Below are 17,536 nucleotides of genomic sequence, written 5' to 3'. Positions count from 1 at the left end.
GGTGAAGCACAGGGGGTGTGCGGCACCCCTGTATTTGGTCGTGTCGTGGCATGCTGTCGACGGTTGTTGTGTTCGGTTCTGATTCCTAGCTGGTGTTCAATCAATGCGATCATTTCGGTAGCTCTGATCCTATGCCGGAGCGCGCTTCCTAGATCCGTAGATAGATCTGGCCATACCGGACTTTTTGTCCAGGAGCACACGTAAATCGTGTGCTGACTTGTGTGCAACATCATTAGCCGTCTTATCATGGCCACGGGGCGGTCGGTCCAGCTGATCGGTCGTTTTCGGCTGAATGGGCTCTACGGCCTCGTCGTCGAATTCGGGCAGCAGCTTGCGTTTTGGATAGCTCTTTGTGTGACGATCGTCGCTGCATTTTTCTTCTGTGTCGAGCACTTTGTTCCACCTGCGGTTGAGCATATCCTGCGTGGCCTTAAGCCTTTGCTTCTGCTTCTTTAGGCTCCTCGCGGTGGCGATAAGCCTTCTATGGAGGTTCTCTTGTTCCAAGAGTTTTTCTGGGATGATGAGTGCATCATCGTCCGGGTTGTTCTCCTCTTCGGAGACAGGTTGTTGAATTTTACCCTCAGGATCGGCATTATCTAACGTCGGCTCCGGACTGTTTTCACCGTCCCCTGGCTCACCCTACCCCATCGCTGGGTCCATGGGGTCATCATTTCCTTTGGAATCAGCCGAGGTATTATTATTTCTTGCGCTGTTGTTGCTGTTTTTACTGTGGCGGGATTTAGAGCGGCGTCTATGGCGCCGCTTTGGTGGCTTATCGAGGGGATTACCCTTCGTTGTATCATCACCATCGCCTTCTTTTGGTGTGTCCACCATATATATATATATATCATATGATGAGGTGGCAGTCCAGCGCCCAGTGGGCGGTGGTTCCTGTTCTTCTCCTGCGTCATCGTAAATACCGTCGACGTCTACGGAGTCGAGATCGAGCGTGTCGGTTAACTCATAGACAGTGGCTATGAAGTGGGTGGTGGGTGGGGAATGAATTTCTTCATCGTCCGCTTCCCACTCGAGCCGAACATAGTTCAGCCAGGAATCTCTTGACAAGGAGAGAGACCTTAATGAGTTCAGCACATCGCCTAAGGGCGAGTGCTGAAAAATATCCGTGGTAGTGAACTCCATGACTGGTGCCCAATCAGATTAGACAGGCATGGACGCACGCGGTTCGGATCCTGTAGCCGGAGACGAGTCTGAGGGTCCGATGACACCACTCTCACAGGAGGTGTTGGGGAACGTAGCAGAAATTCAAAAATTTCTACGCATCACCAAGATCAATCTATGGAGATTCTAGCAACAAGAGAGAGAGGGAGTGCATCTTCATACCCTTGAAGATCGCTAAGCGGAAGCATTACAAGAACATGGTTGATGGAGTCGTACTCGCGGCGATTCAAATCGCGAAAGATCCGATCTAGCGTCGAACGGACGGCGCATCCGCGTTCAACACACGTACAGCCCGGGGACGTCTCCTCCTTCTTGATCCAGCAAGGGGAGAGGAGAAGTTGAGGGAGAAGTCCAACAGCACGACGGCGTGGTGGTGGTGGAGCACGTGGTTCTCCAGCAGGGCTTCGCCAAGCACTATGGAGGAGGAGGTGTAGGAGGAGGGAGGGTTGCGCCAGGGAAGAGGTGCGGCTGCCCTCCCACCCCTCCACTATATATAGGGGCAAGGGAGAGGGGGAGGTGCCCTAGGGTTTCCCCTAGGGGGCGGCGGCCAAGCAGATTGGATCTCCCTAGGGAAAATCCTAGGGAGACTTGCCCCCCAAGCCAAGCAGGTGGAGGATTGCCTCCCAAGCCAGGTGGAGGCGCCCCACCTCCCCAAATAACGTGGGGAAGGGTGTGGGGGGCGCACCACTCCTTAGTGGGCTGCTTTGCCCCTTCCCCTTTGGCCCATGAGGCCCTCCAACACTTGCCGGGGCTCCCGAAACACCTTTCGGTCATGCTGGCCATAGCCTGGTCCCCCCAAAACACTTCCGGACTCCAATACCCTTTGTCCAATATATCGATCTTCACCGCCGGACCATTCCGGAACTCCTCGTGTCATCCGGGATCACATCTGGGACTCCGAACTACCTTCGGTAACCACATACTATTTCCCATAACAACTCTAGCATCACCGAACCTTAAGTGTGTAGACCCTACGGGTTCGGGAACCATGCAGACATAACCGAGATGTTCTCCGGCCAATAACCAACAGCGGGATCTGGATACCCATGTTGGCTCCCACATGTTCCATGATGATCTCATCGGATGAACAACGATGTCAAGGATTCAAGCAATCCCGTATACAATTCCCTTTGTCTATCGGTATGTTACTTGCCCGAGATTCGATCGGTGCTACCCCTATACCTTGTTCAATCTCGTTACCGGCAAGTCTCTTTAGTCGTTCCGTAATGCATGACCCCGTGACTAACTACTTAGTCACATTGAGCTCATTATGATGATGCATTACTGAGTGGGCCCAGAGATACCTCTCCGTCATATAGAGTGACAAATCCTAGTCTCGATTCATGCCAACCCAACAGACACTTTCGGAGATACCTGTAGTGCACCTTTATAGCCACCCAGTTACGTTGTGACATTTGGTACACCCAAAGCATTCCTACAGTATTCGGGAGTTGCACAATCTCATGATCTAAGGAAATTATACTTGACATTAGAAAAGCTTTAGCAAACGAACTACACGATCTTGTGCTATGCTTAGGACTGGGCCTTGTCCATCACATCATTCTCCTAATAATGTGATCCCGTTATCAATGACATCCAATGTCCATGGTCAGGAAACCATAACCATCTATTGATCAACGAACTAGTCAACTAGAGGCTCACTAGGGACATGTTGTGGTCTATGTATTCACACATGTATTACGGTTTCCAGTTAATACAATTATAGCATGAACAATAGACAATTATCATGAACAAGGAAATACAATAATAACCATTTTATTATTGCCTCTAGAGCATATTTCCAACAGTCACCCACTTGCACTAGAGTCAATAATCTAGTTCACATCACTATGTGATTGTAATGAATCCAACACCCATGGGGTTTGATCATATCTCTCTTGTGAGAGAGGTTTATTAGTCAACAGGTCTGAACCTTTCACATTTGTGTGTGCTTTACAAATCTCTATGTCATCTTCTAGATGCAGCTACCACGCGCTACTTGGAGTTGTTCCAAATAACTGCTCTACTATACGAATCCGGTTCACTACTCAGAGTCATTCGAATTAGTGTCAAAGTTTGCATCGGCGTAACCCTTTACGACGAACTCTTTTACCACCTCCATAATCGAGAAAATTCCTTAGTCCAATAGTTACTAAGGATAACCTTGACTGCTATCGTGTGATCCATTCCTGGATCACACTTGTTCCCCTTGACTGACTCATGGCAAGGCACACTTCAGGTGCGGTAAACAGCATAGCATACTGTAGAGCCTACATCTAAAGCATAGGGGACAACCTTCGTCCTTTCTCTCTTTTCTGCCGTGGTCAGGTCTTGAGTCTTACTCACTACTCACACCTTATAATACAGCCAAGAACTCCTTCTTTTCCAATCTATTTTGAACTCCTTCAAAATCTTGTCACGGTATGTATTCATTTGAAAGTACTATTAAGCGTTTTTCGATCTATCCTTATAGATCTTGATGCTCAATGTTCAAGTAGCTTAATCCAGGTTTTCCATTGAAAAACACTTTTCAAATAACCCTATATGCTTTCCAGAAATTCTACAACATTTCTGATCAACAATATGTTAACAACATATACTCATTAGAAATTCTATAGTGCTCCCACTCACTTCTTTGGAAATACAAGTTTCTCATAAACTTTGTATAAACCCAAAATCTTTGATCATCTCATCAAAGCGTATATTCCAACTCCGAGATGCTTACTCCTATCCTTAGAAGGATTGGTGGATCTTTGCATACTTGTTGGCATCTTATAGGATTGACAAAACCTTCTGGTTGTATCATATACAACCTTTCCTCAAGAAAATTGTCGAGGAAACAATGTTTTGACATCCTATCTGCAAGATTTCATAAATAATGCAGTAACTGCTAATATAATTTCAACAGACTCTTAGCATCGCTACGAATGAGAAAGTCTCATCGCAGTCAACTCCTTGAACTTGTCGGAAAACATCTTAGCGAGAAGTCGAGCTTCCTTAATGGTTACACTTACCATTGTTGTTTGTCTTCCCTTTTAAAATCCATCTGTACCCAACAGCCTTACGACCATCAAGTAGTTCTTCCAAAGTCTACACTTTGTTTTATACATGGATCCTCTCTCGGATTTTACGGCCTCGAGCCATTTGTCGGAATTCAGGCCCACCATCGCTTCTCCGCAGCTTGTAGGTTCACTGTTGTCTAGCAACATGACCTCCAAGACAGGATTACATTCCACTCTGAAGTCGTACGCATCCTTGTCGACCTACGAGGTTTGGTATTGACTTGATCCGAAGTTTCATGATCACTATCATGAGCTTCCACTTAAATTGGTGTAGGCACCACAGGAACAACTTCCTGTGCCTTGCTACACACTAGTTGAAGTGATGGTTCAATAACCTTATCAAGTCTCCACCATCCTCCCACTCAATTCTTTCGAGAGAAACTTTTCCTCGAGAAAGGACCCATTTCTAGAAACAATTACTTTTGCTTCCGAATCTGAATTAGGAGGTATACCCAACTGTTTTGGGTGTCCTATGAAGATGCATTTATCCGCTTTGGGTTTGAGCCTATCAGCCTGAAACTTTTTCACATAAGCGTCACAGCCCCAAACTTTATAAGAAATGACAGCTTAGGTTTCTCAAAACCATAGTTCATATGGTGTCATCTTAATGGAATTGTGTGGTGCCCTATTAAAGTGAATGCGGTTGTGTCTAATGCCTAACCCATGAACGATGGTGGTAATTCGATAAGAGACATCATGGTATGCCCCATATCCGATAGTGTGCATCTATGATGTTCGGACACACCATCACACTATGGTGTTCCAGGCGGTATTAGTTGTGAAACCATTTCCACAATATCTTAATTGTGTACCAAACACGTAACTCAGATATTCATCTCTATGATCATATCATAGATATTTTATCCTCTTGTCACGACAATCTTCAACTTCACTCTGAAATTACTTGAACCTTTCAATAATTCAGACTTGTGTTTCATCAAGTAAATATACTTATAATCTACTCAAATCATCTGTGAAGTAAGAACATAATGATATCCACTGCGTGCCTCAGCACTCATTGGACTGCACACATCAAAATGTATTACTTCCAACAAGTTGCTTTCTTGTTCCATTTCACTGAAAACGAGGCCTTTCAGTCATCTTGCCCATGTGGTATGATTTGCATGCCTCAAGTGATTCAAAATCAGGTGAGTCCAAATGATCCATCTGCATGGAGTTTCTTCATGCGTATATACCAATAGACATGGTTCGCATGTCTCAATCTTTTCAAAAATGAGTGAGCCCAAAGATCCATCAACATGGAGCTTCTTCATGCGTTTTATACCAATATGACTCAAATGGCAGTGCCACAAGTATGTGGTACTATCATTACTATCTTATATCTTTTGGCACGAACATGTGTATCACCACGATCGAGATTCAATAAACCCATTTTAGGTGCAAGACCATTGAAGGTATTATTCAAATAAATAGAGTAACCATTATTCTCCTTAAATGAATAACCGTATTGCGATAAACATAATCCAATCATGTCTATGCTCAACGCGAACACCAATTAACAATTATTTAGGTTTAACACCAATCTCGATGGTAGAGGGAGCATGCGATGCTTGATCCCATCAACCTTGGAAACACTTCCAACACATATCATCATCTCGCCTTTAGCTAGTCTTCGTTTATCCGTAGCCTTTTATTTCGAGTTACTAACACTTAGCAACCGAACCGGTATCTATTACCCTGGTGCTAGGAGTAATAGTAAAGTACACATTAATATAATGTATATCCAATATGCTTCTGTCAACCTTGCCTGCCTTCTTATCTACCAAGTATCTAAGGTAATTCTGCTTCAGTGACCGTTCCCCTTATTACAGAAGCACTTAGTCTCGGGTTTGGGTTCAACCTTGGGTTTCTTCACTACAGCAGCAACTGATTTGCCATTTCATGAAGTATCCCTTCTTGCCCTTGCCCTTCTTGAAACTAGTGGTTTCACTAACCATCAACAATTGATGCTCCTTCTTGATTTCTACTTTCACGGCGTCAAACGTCGCGAATATTTCAAGGATCATCATATCTATCCCTGATATGTTATAGTTCATCACAAAGCTCTAGCAGCTTGGTGGCAATGAGTTTGGGGAAACATCACTATCTCATCTGGAAGATTAACTCCCACTCGATTCAAGTGATTGTTGTACTCAGACAATCTGAGCACAAGCTCAACGATTGAGCTTTTCTCCCTTAGTTTGCAGGCTAAGAAACTCGTCGGAGGTCTTATACCTCTTGACGTGGGCACGAGCCTGAAATCCCAATTTCAGCCCTCGAAACATCTCATATATATGTTCCGTGACGTTTCGAAATCATCTTCGCTGCCTCAATTCTAAACCATTTAACATTACTGAACTATCACGTAGTCATGAAAACGTGTATGTCAGATGTTCGCAACATCCACAGACGACGTTCGAGGTTCAGCACACCAAGCGGTGCATTAAGGACATAAGCCTTCTGCATAGAAATGAGGACAATCCTCAGTTTACGGACCTAGTCCGCATAATTGCTACTGTCAACTTTCAACTAAATTTTCTCTAGGAACATATCTTAAAACAGGAGAACTAAAACGCGAGCTACGACATAATTTGCAAAGATCTTTTGACTATGTTCAAGATAATTAAGTTCATCTAATGAACTCCCACTCAGATAGATATCCCTCTAGTCATCTAAGTGATACATGATCCGAGTCAACTAGGCCGTGTCCGATCATCACATGAGACGGACTAGTCATCATCAGCGAACATCTTCATGTTGATCGTATCTTCTATACGACTCATGTTCGACCTTTCGGTCTCTAGTGTTCCGAGGCCATGTCTGTACATGCTAGGCTCGTCAAGTCAACCTAAGTGTTTCATGTGTGTAAATCTGGCTTACACCCGTTGTATGTGAATGTTAGAATCTATCACACCCGATCATCAGGTGGTGCTTCGAAACAACGAACTTTTGCAATAGTGCACAGTTAGGGGTAACACTCTCTTGAAATTTTAGTGAGGGATCATCTTATTTACTACCATCGTTCTAAGCAAATAAGATGTAAAAACATGATAAACATCACATGCAATCAAATAGTGACATGATATGGCCAATATCATTTTGCTCCTTTTGATCTCCATCTTCGGGGCGCCATGATCATTATTGTCACCGGCATGACACCATGATCTCCATCATCGTGTCTCCATGAAGTTGTCTCGCCAACTTTACTTCTACTACTATGGCTAACGGTTTAGCAATAAAGTAAAGTAATTACTTGGTGTTATTCAGTGACACGCAGGTCATACAATAAATAAAGACAACTCCTATGGCTCCTGCCGGTTGTCATACTCATCAACATGCAAGTCGTGATTCCTATTACAAGAATATGATCAATCTCATACATCACATATATTTCATTCATCATATCCTTCTTGGTCATATCACATCACACGGCATATGCTGCAAAAACAAGTTAGACGTCCTCTAATTGTTGTTGCAAGTTTTTACGTGGCTGCTATAGGTTTCTAGCAAGAACGTTTCTTACCTACGCCAAAACCACAACATGATATGCCAATTGCTATTTATCCTTCATAAGGACCCTTTTCATCGAATCCGATCCGACTAAAGTGGGAGAGACTGGCACCCGCTAGCCACCTTATGCAACAAGTGCATGTCAGTCGGTGGAACCTGTCTCACGTAAGTGTACGTGTAAGGTCAGTCCGGGCCGCTTCATCCCACAATACCGTCGAAACAAGATAGGACTAGTAAAGGTAAGCATATTGAACAAAATCAACACCCACAACAACTTGTGTTCTACTCATGCATAGAATCTACGCAATAGACCTAGCTCTGATACCACTCTTGGGGAACGTAGCAGAAATTCAAAATTTTCTATGCATCACCAAGATCAATCTATGGATATTCTAGCAACAAGAGAGAGAGGGAGTGCATCTTCATACCCTTGAAGATCGCTAAGCGGAAGCGTTACAAGAACGTGGTTGATGGAGTCGTACTCACGGCGATTCAAATTGCGGAAGATCCGATCTAGCGCCGAACGGACGGCGCCTCCGCATTCAACACACGTACAGCCCGGGGACGTCTCCTCCTTCTTGATCCAGCAAGGGGAGAGGAGAAGTTGAGAGAGAAGTCCAACAGCACGACGGCGTGGTGGTGGTGGAGCACAAGGTTCTCCAGCAGGGCTTCGCCAAGCACTATGGAGGAGGAGGTGTAGGAGGAGGGAGGGCTGCGCTAGGGAAGAGGTGCGGCTGCCCTCCCACCCCTCCACTATATATAGGGGCAAGGGAGAGGGGAAGGCACCCTAGGGTTTCCCCTAGGGGGCGGCGGCCAAGCAGATTGGATCTCCCTAGGGAAAATCCTAGGGAGACTTGCCCCCCAAGCCAAGCAGGTGGAGGATTGCCTCCCAAGCCAGGTGGAGGCGCCCCACCTCCCCAAATAACGTGGGGAAGGGTGTGGGGGGTGCACCACCCCTTAGTGGGCTGGTTTGCCCCTTCCCCTTTGGCCCATGAGGCCCTCCAACACTTGTCGGGGCTCCCGAAACACCTTTCGGTCATGCTGGCCATAGCCTGGTCCCCCCGGAACACTTCCAGACTCCAATACCCTTCGTCCAATATATCGATCTTCACTGCCGGACCATTTTAGAACTCCTCGTGTCATCCGCGATCACATCCGGGACTCCGAACTACCTTCGGTAACCACATACTATTTCCCATAACAACTCTAGCGTCACCGAACCTTAAGTGTGTAGACCCTACGGGTTCGGGAACCATGCAGACATGACCGAGACGTTCTCTGGCCAATAACAAACAACGGGATCTGGATACCCATGTTGGCTCCCACATGTTCCACGATGATCTCATCGGATGAACCACGATGTCAAGGATTCAAGCAATCCCGTATACAATTCCCTTTGTCTATCGGTATGTTACTTGCCCGAGATTCGATTGGCAGTATCCCTATACCTTGTTCAATCTCATTACCGTCAAGTCTCTTTACTCGTTCCGTAATGCATGATCACGTGACTAACTACTTAGTCACATTGAGCTCATTATGATGATGCATTACCGAGTGGGCCCAGAGATACCTCTCCGTCATACAGAGTGACAAATCCCAGTCTCGATTCATGCCAACCCAACAGACACTTTCGGAGATACCTGTAGTGCACCTTTATAGCCACCCAGTTACGTTGTGACGTTTGGTACACCCAAAGCATTCCTATGGTATCCGGGAGTTGCACAATCTCATGATCTAAGGAAATGATACTTGACATTAGAAAAGCTTTAGCAAACGAACTACACGATCTTGTGCTATGCTTAGGATTGGGTCTTGTCCATCACATCATTCTCCTAATAATGTGATCCCGTTATCAATGACATCCAATGACCATGGTCAGGAAACCATAACCATATATTGATCAACGAGCTAGTCAACTAGAGGCTCACTAGGGACATGTTGTGGTCTATGTATGCACACATGTATTACGGTTTCTAGTTAATACAATTATAGCATGAACAATAGACAATTATCATGAACAAGGAAATACAACTATAACCATTTTATTATTGCCTCTAGAGCATATTTCCAACGGGAGGTGGGATCAATGTTCGGCTCCGACGCCCATGAGTGTGCGGCCTCCATGGCGGGGTCCATCCACCCATCCTCGGAAGGCACGATCTGCTCCGGATTGATTCCCGGCGCCAACGCAGGTGCGATCTCCCGAATGTTGTCCGACGACAAATCAAAGTCATGCCCATCGTGACTGTTCGGCGCACCTGCCATGGGCTCGAATCCGTCGAAGATCAAGTCTCCGCGGATGTCGGCAGTATAGTTTAAGCTTCCAAACCTGACCTGATGGCCAGGGGCATAGCTATCGATCTGCTCCAGATGGCCAAGCGAGTTGGCCCGTAGTACGAAGCCGCCGAATACGAAGATCTGTCCGGGGAGGAAAACCTCCTCCTGGATCGCATTGTTGAAGATGATCGAAGGGGCCATCAAGCCTTACAGCGGCTGCACAGTGGAACGCTCAATGAAAGCACCAATGTCAGTGTCAAAACCGGCGGATCTTGGGTAGGGGGGTCCCGAACTATGCGTCTAAGGCTAATGGTAACAGGAGGCAGGGGACACAATGTTTTACCCAGGTTCGGGCCCTCTCGATGGAGGTAATACCCTACTTCCTGCTTGATTGATCTTGATGATATGAGTATTACAAGAGTTGATATACCACGAGATCGTAGAGGCTAAACCCTAGAAGCTAGCCTATGATTATGATTGTTGTTGTCCTACGTACTAAACCCTCCGGTTTATATAGAGGAGGGGGCTAGGGTTACACAGAGTCAGTTACGGAGAAGGAAATCTACATATCCGAATATCCAAGCTTGCCTTCCACGCAAAGGAGAGTCCCATCCGGATACAGGACGAAGTCTTGAATCTTGTATCTTCATAGTCCAATAGTCCGGCCAAAGTATATAGTCCGGTTGTCCGAGGACCCCTTAATCCAGGACTCCCTCAGCAGGTCATCCCCACACCGGAGCCTGGCGAAAGGGTGGTATTTATCCCCCACTTCCTCTGCGGACTAGTGTTTCCCCTCCACCCCTTTGTTCGCAGCCTCATGTTCTATTACGGGCTAGATTTTCACGATCTAGCCTCGAGCTCCTTCCTCCACATTTCAGCATTCATCGTCGTGTGTGTGGCATTCCTCTGCATCCCCTTACACTTCAGCATGTGGCTCAAGATCTTCAATGTGAAGCCGAAGGTGGTTGACGGGCAACATGTTGATTGAGGTGGCGCCATGGTGAGAAAGCTCCCTAAAGTTACTTGGTCCAAAGGGGCCTTCGTGGAGACCATCAAGATATGGCAACAGGAGTGGTTCTACATCACCAAACCCCGCCGCACCAAATGGGCGGCCGCTCCTGCATTCAGATCCGGACCCCCGCTGCGGCTCGCCTCGTGGATCAACAAGGGCCTAGACTGGGGATCATCCGACGAGGTGTTTATGCTGCAAAGGCCCATTAACAGTAGCATAGAAAAGGACACCAGCCTCACTGACTTGATCTAGGTGATGCTTATCCGCCGAACCCTTCCCTGCCAGCGACGACCTCTCCATACGTGGGAGTTCAATCCGGAAGGGTCGCGCACCCTGCGGCAATTCTTTGGCACGACGCACAAAGAGATCTGGAAATTGCTCTTCAAGGCTCAGAAGTCGTGGCCACAGACGTCCGATGACATAGGCCTTGATTGCAATCATCCGGCCACCCCGGTAAGTGTTAAGCTTCCGAACATAACTTGGTTCGTCAACCCAAGGGGGCGCACTAAAAATTTCATCCTATAAACAGGGTTGGACAAAGAAGGTGGAGCGGATCAGGTGTTCGGCTCCACTCCCCGAAAACCCAGCCGATCCTCTATTAATGAAGATGCTGGTCCCGGTGCCATACCAGGCACCGGTGAAGAAGGACAAGAAGAAGAAGGGCAAGGCGACCTAAAGTGGCCTCCACCATAGGGGTACTTCGGACGCTATGTCCATAGGGGTCGAGGCTCCCTCCTCCCACGAGGGGGACGAAGATGAAGAGGAGGAGGAAGAAGATGACCCTCCTTAGAAGGGGAAGAAGAGGGCGGCCTCCACAGATCCGGAGGCGGAGGCGTCCAAGAAGGGGAAAATATCCCTCTCGGATGGCTTGGATTCCGACGCTGAAGCCATCCCCAAGCGCCACCCCCGGGGCAAGCCCTTTGCCGAAACATAAGTATCTAAGGATGCTTTACATACATCCAATCTTTTACAAATTGTAGGAATGATATTGAATCATGTGTTTCAGTCCAGCTCACGATCTCCCCCAACTATCCTCATCTTCGGGGAACTCTCTGGCGTCAGATATGATGGAGAGCGAGACGCCTCCCTGCCGCCTACTATGGATGACACCGAGGTGTTATCCTAAAGGACCTCACCGGGCCTCGAAGAGGTGCGGGAGACCACCGAGATGGCACCAAAGGGTAATGCCTCGGCTGCCGAGGATAACGGAGGTGCAACCCCCATGGAGACTGGTGGGTGCGCTGAACTATCTGGCCCCGAGCCGAACACCATTCCAGAGACCCAAGTTGCTCCAGAGTCGAACAAGCGGCCCCCTTCGAAGGAGGGGGGAGCGCTGCTACGTCTTGAGCTTGCATTGGTTTTCCTTGAAGAGGAAAGGGTGATGCAGCAATAGTAGCGTAAGTATTTCCCTCAGTTTTTGAGAACCAAGGTATCAATCCAGTAGGAGGCTCCTCAAAAGTCCCACGCACCTACACAAACAAACAAGAACTCGCAACCAATGCCATAAAGGGGTTGTCAATCCCTTCACCGCCACTTGCAAAAGTGAGATCTGATAGAGATAATATGATAAAATAAATATATTTTTGGTATTTTATGATATAAATTGGAAAAGTAAAGATGCAAATAAAAGTAGATTGAAAGCTTATATGATAAGAAGTAGACCCGGGGGCCATAGGTTTCACTAGTGGCTTCTCTCAAGATAGCATAAGTATTATGGTGGGTGAACAAATTACTGTCTAGCAATTGATAGAAAAACGAATAATTATGAGATTATCTAGGCATGATCATGTATATAGGCATCACGTCCATGAAAAGTAGACCGACTCCTGCCTGCATCTACTACTATTACTCCACACATCGACCGCTATCCAGCATGCATCTAGAGTATTAAGTTCAAAAAGAACAGAGTAACGCATTAAGAAAGATGACATGATGTAAAGGGATAAACTCATGCAATATGATACAAACCCCATATTTTTATCCTCGATGGCAACAATACAATACGTGCCTTGCTGCCCATGCTGTCACCAGGAAAGGACACCGCAAGATTAAACTCAAAGCTAAGTACTTCTCCCATTGCAAGAAAGATCAATCTAGTAGGCCAAACCAAACTGGTAATTCAAAGAGACTTGCAAAGATAACTTAATCACACATAAATGAATTCAGAGGAGATTCAAATATTTCTCATAGATAAACTTGATCATAAACCCACAATTCATCGGATCTCGACAAACACACTGCAAAAAGAGTTGCATCGAATAGATCTCCAAGAAGATCGAGGAGAACTTTGTATTGAGATTCAAAGAGAGAGAAGAAGCCATCTAGCTAATAACTATGGACCCGAAGGTCTGTGGTAAACTACTCACAACTCATCGAAAGGTCCTTGGAGATGATGTAGAGGCCCTCCATGGTCGATTCCCCCTCCGGCGGAGCGCCGGCGAAGGCTCCAAGATGGGATCTCGCGGATACAGAAGGTTACGGCGGTGGAAATAGTTTTTCGTGGTCGCTTGTGATGTTTTCGGGGTACATGGGTATATATAGGAGGAAGAAGTAGGTCGGTGGACACTCGAGGGGCCCACGAGGGTGGGGGCACGCCCACGTGTAGGGGGCACGTCGGGCACCCTCGTGGCTGCCTCGCTTGCTTCTTGACTTCCACTCCAAGTCCTATGGATCACATTTGTTCCAAAAAGATCGCTCCCGAAGGTTTCATTCCATTTGGACTCCGTTTGATATTCCTTTTCTTCGAAACACTGAAATAGGCAAAAAACAGCAATTCGGGCTGGGCCTCCGGTTAGTAGGTTAGTCCCAAAAATGATATAAAAGTGTAAAGTAAAGCCCATAAACATCCAAAACGGGTAATATAATAGCATGGCACAATCAACAATTATAGATACGTTGGAGACGTATCAAGCATCCCCAAGCTTAATTCTTGCTCGTCCTTGAGTAGGTAAATGATAAAAACAATTTTTTTGATGTGGAATGCTACCTAGCATAATTCTCAATGTAATTTTCTTTATTGTGGCATGAATGTTCAGATCCCAATGATTCAAAATAAAAGTTCATATTGACATAAGAAATAGTAATACTTCAAGCATACTAATCAAAGCAATCATGTCTTCTCAAAATAACATGGCTAAAGGAAGTTCATCCCTACAAAATCATATAGTTAGGTCATGCTTCATTTTCGTCACACAAAAATGCTCCCAACTTGCAACCCCCCCCCCCGATGACAAGCCAAGCAATTGTTTCGTACTTAAATAATCGCAAACTTTTTTAACTTTCACGCAATACATGAGCGTGAGCCATCGATATAGCACTATGGGTGGAATAGAATATGATGATGGAGGTTGTGTGGAGAAGACAAAAAAAGTCTCACATTGACGAGGATTATCAACGGGCTATGGAGATGCCCATCAATTGATGTCAATATGAGGAGTAGGGATTGCCATGCAACGGATGCACTAGAGCTATAAATATATGAAAGCTCAACAAAAGAAACTAGTGGGTGTGCATCCAACTTGCTTGCTCACGAAGACCTAGGGCATTTTGAGGAAGCCCATCGTAGGAATATACAAGCCAAGTTCTATAATGAAAAATCCCACTAGTATATGAAAGTGACAACATGAAAGACTTTCTATATGAAGAACATGGTGCTACTTTGAAGCACAAGTGTGGAAAAGGATAGTAACCTTGCCCCCTTTTTTATTTTTTACTTTTTTGGGCATTTCTTTTTTTATTTGGCCTTTCTCTTTTGGGGGGGGGGGACAATGCTCTAATAATGATGATCATCACACTTCTATTTATTTACAACTCATGAATTACAACTCAATACTAGAACAAGATATGACTCTAGATGAATGCCTCCGACGGTGTACCGGGATGGGCAATGAATCAAGAGTGACATGTATGAAAAATTTATGCATGGTGGCTTTTCCACAAATACGATGTCAACTACATGATCATGCAAGGCAATATGACAATGATGATGTGTGTCATGATGATGAACGGAACGGTGGAAAGTTGCATGGCAATAATATCTCGGAATGGCTATGGAAATGACATAATAGGTAGGTATGGTGGCTGTTTTGAGGAAGATATAAGGAGGTTTATGTGTGATAGAACGTATCGTATCATGGGGTTTGGATGCACCGGCGAAGTTTGAAACCAACTCTCAAGGTGAGAAAGGGCAATGCACGGTACCGAAGAGGCTAGCAATGATGAAAAGGTGAGAGTGCGTATAATCCATGGACTCAACATTAGTCAAAAGAACTCATATACTTATTGCAAAAATCTACAAGTCATCAAAAATCAAGCACTACGCGCATGCTCCTAGGGGGGGTAGATTGGTAGGAAAAGACCATCGCTCGTCCCCGACCGCCACTCATAAGGATGACAATCTAAGAACACCTCATGTTTCAAATTTGTTACACAACTTTTACCATACGTGCATGCTACGGGACTTGCCAACTTCAACACAAGCATTCTTTAAATTCATAATCACCCAACTAGCATGACTCTAATATCACTACCTCCATATCTCAAAACAATTATCAAGTATCAAATTGATCATAGCATCCAATTCACTTCCTATGATAGTTTTTATTATAATCAACTTGGATGCCCATCATTCTAGGACCAATTTTATAACCATAGAAATACCAGGCTGTTCTGAGAGACTCTCAAAATAATATAAGTGAAGCATGAGAGAATAACAATTTCTACAAAATTAAGCCACCGTCATGCTCTAAAAGATGTAAGTGAAGCACTAGAGCAAAAACTATCTAGCTCAAAAGATATAAGTGAAGCACATAGAGTATTCTAATAAATTCCAATCAATTGGGTTTCTCCCAAAATGGTGTGTACAGCAAGGATGATTGTGGTAAACTAAAAAGCAAAGACTAATATCATACAAGACGCTCCAAGCAAAACACATATCATGTGGCGAATAAAAATATAGCTCCAAGTAAAGTTACCGACAGACGAAGACGAAAGAGGGGATGCCTTCCGGGGCATCCCCAAGCTTAGGATTTTGGTTATCCTTGAATATCTTGGGGTGCCATGAGCATCCCCAAGCTTAGGCTCTTTCCACTCCTTATTCCATAGTCCATCAAATCTTTACCCAAAACTTGAAAACTTCACAACACAAAACTCAACAGGAAATCTCATAAGCTCCGTTAGTGCAAGAAAGAAAAACCACCACATAAGGTACTGTAATAAACTCATTATTTATTTATATTGGTGTTAAACCTACTGTATTCCAACTTTTCTATGGTTCATACCACTTAATACTAGCCATAGATGCATCAAAATAAGCAAACAACACCCGAAAAACAGAATCTTTCAAAAACAGAACAATCTGTAGCAATCTGTAACTTTTGAATACTTATGGAACTCTAAAAATTGTACCAAAATAGGAAGTCCTGGGAAATTTGTATATTGATCTACAGAGAAAAGAATCAACGCAAAATCACGTTTCTGTGAATTACTAAAATTATTTTCATGCGCGCAAAGTTTCTGTTTTTCAGCAGAATCAAATTAACTATCACCGTAGGTTATCCTATAGGCTCTACTTGGCACCAACACTAATTAAAACATGAAAACACATCTAAACAGAAGGTAGATGAAAAATTTATTACTAAAAAGAAGCAAAAACAAAAAAACAAAATTGGGTTGCCTCCCAACTAGCGCTATCGTTTAACGCTCCTAGCTAGGCATAAAAGCAAGGATAGATCTAAGTAGTGCCATCTTTGGCACTCAATTCATAAGTAGATCGCATGATAGATTCATAAGGTAATTTGACTTTCTTTCTTGGAAAGTGCTCCATGCATTTCCTTAATGGAAATTGGAATCTAATATTCCCTTCCTTCATATCAATAATTGCACCAATCGTTCTAAGGAAAGGTCTACCAAGAATAATAGGACAAGAAAGATTGCAATCTATGTCAAGAACAATAAAATCTACGGGCACATAGTTCCTATTTGCAACAATAATAACATCATTGATCCTTCCCATAGGCTTCTTAATGGTAGAATCCGCAAGGTGCAAATTTAAAGAGCAATCATCAAGATCATGGAAACCTAGAATATCACATAAAGTTTTCGGAATAGTGGAAACACTAGAACCCAAATCACATAAAGCATAACACTCATGATCTTTAATTTTAATCTTTATAGTAGTTTCCCACTCATCATTAAGTTTTCTAGGTAAAGAAACTTCCAAATTAAGTTTTTCATCATAAGATTGCATCAAGGCATCAACAATATGTTTGGTAAAAGCTTTATTTTGACTATAAGCATGAGGAGAATTCAACACAGATTGCAACAAGGAAATACAATCTACTAAAGAACAATTATCATAATTAAATTCCTTGAAATCCAAGATAGTGGGTTCAATGCTATTTAAAGTCTTGACCTCTCCAATCCCACTTTTACCAAATTTAGCATCAAGATCTAAAAACTCCGAATCATTGGGACGCCTTTTAACTAAAGTTGACTC

Source organism: Triticum aestivum, chromosome 5B (genome assembly GCF_018294505.1).
Source record: "Triticum aestivum cultivar Chinese Spring chromosome 5B, IWGSC CS RefSeq v2.1, whole genome shotgun sequence".
Taxonomy (NCBI): Eukaryota; Viridiplantae; Streptophyta; class Magnoliopsida; order Poales; family Poaceae; genus Triticum; species Triticum aestivum.
The sequence above is the reverse complement of the archived record's forward strand: the minus strand, read 5'-3'. Positions refer to the sequence as shown.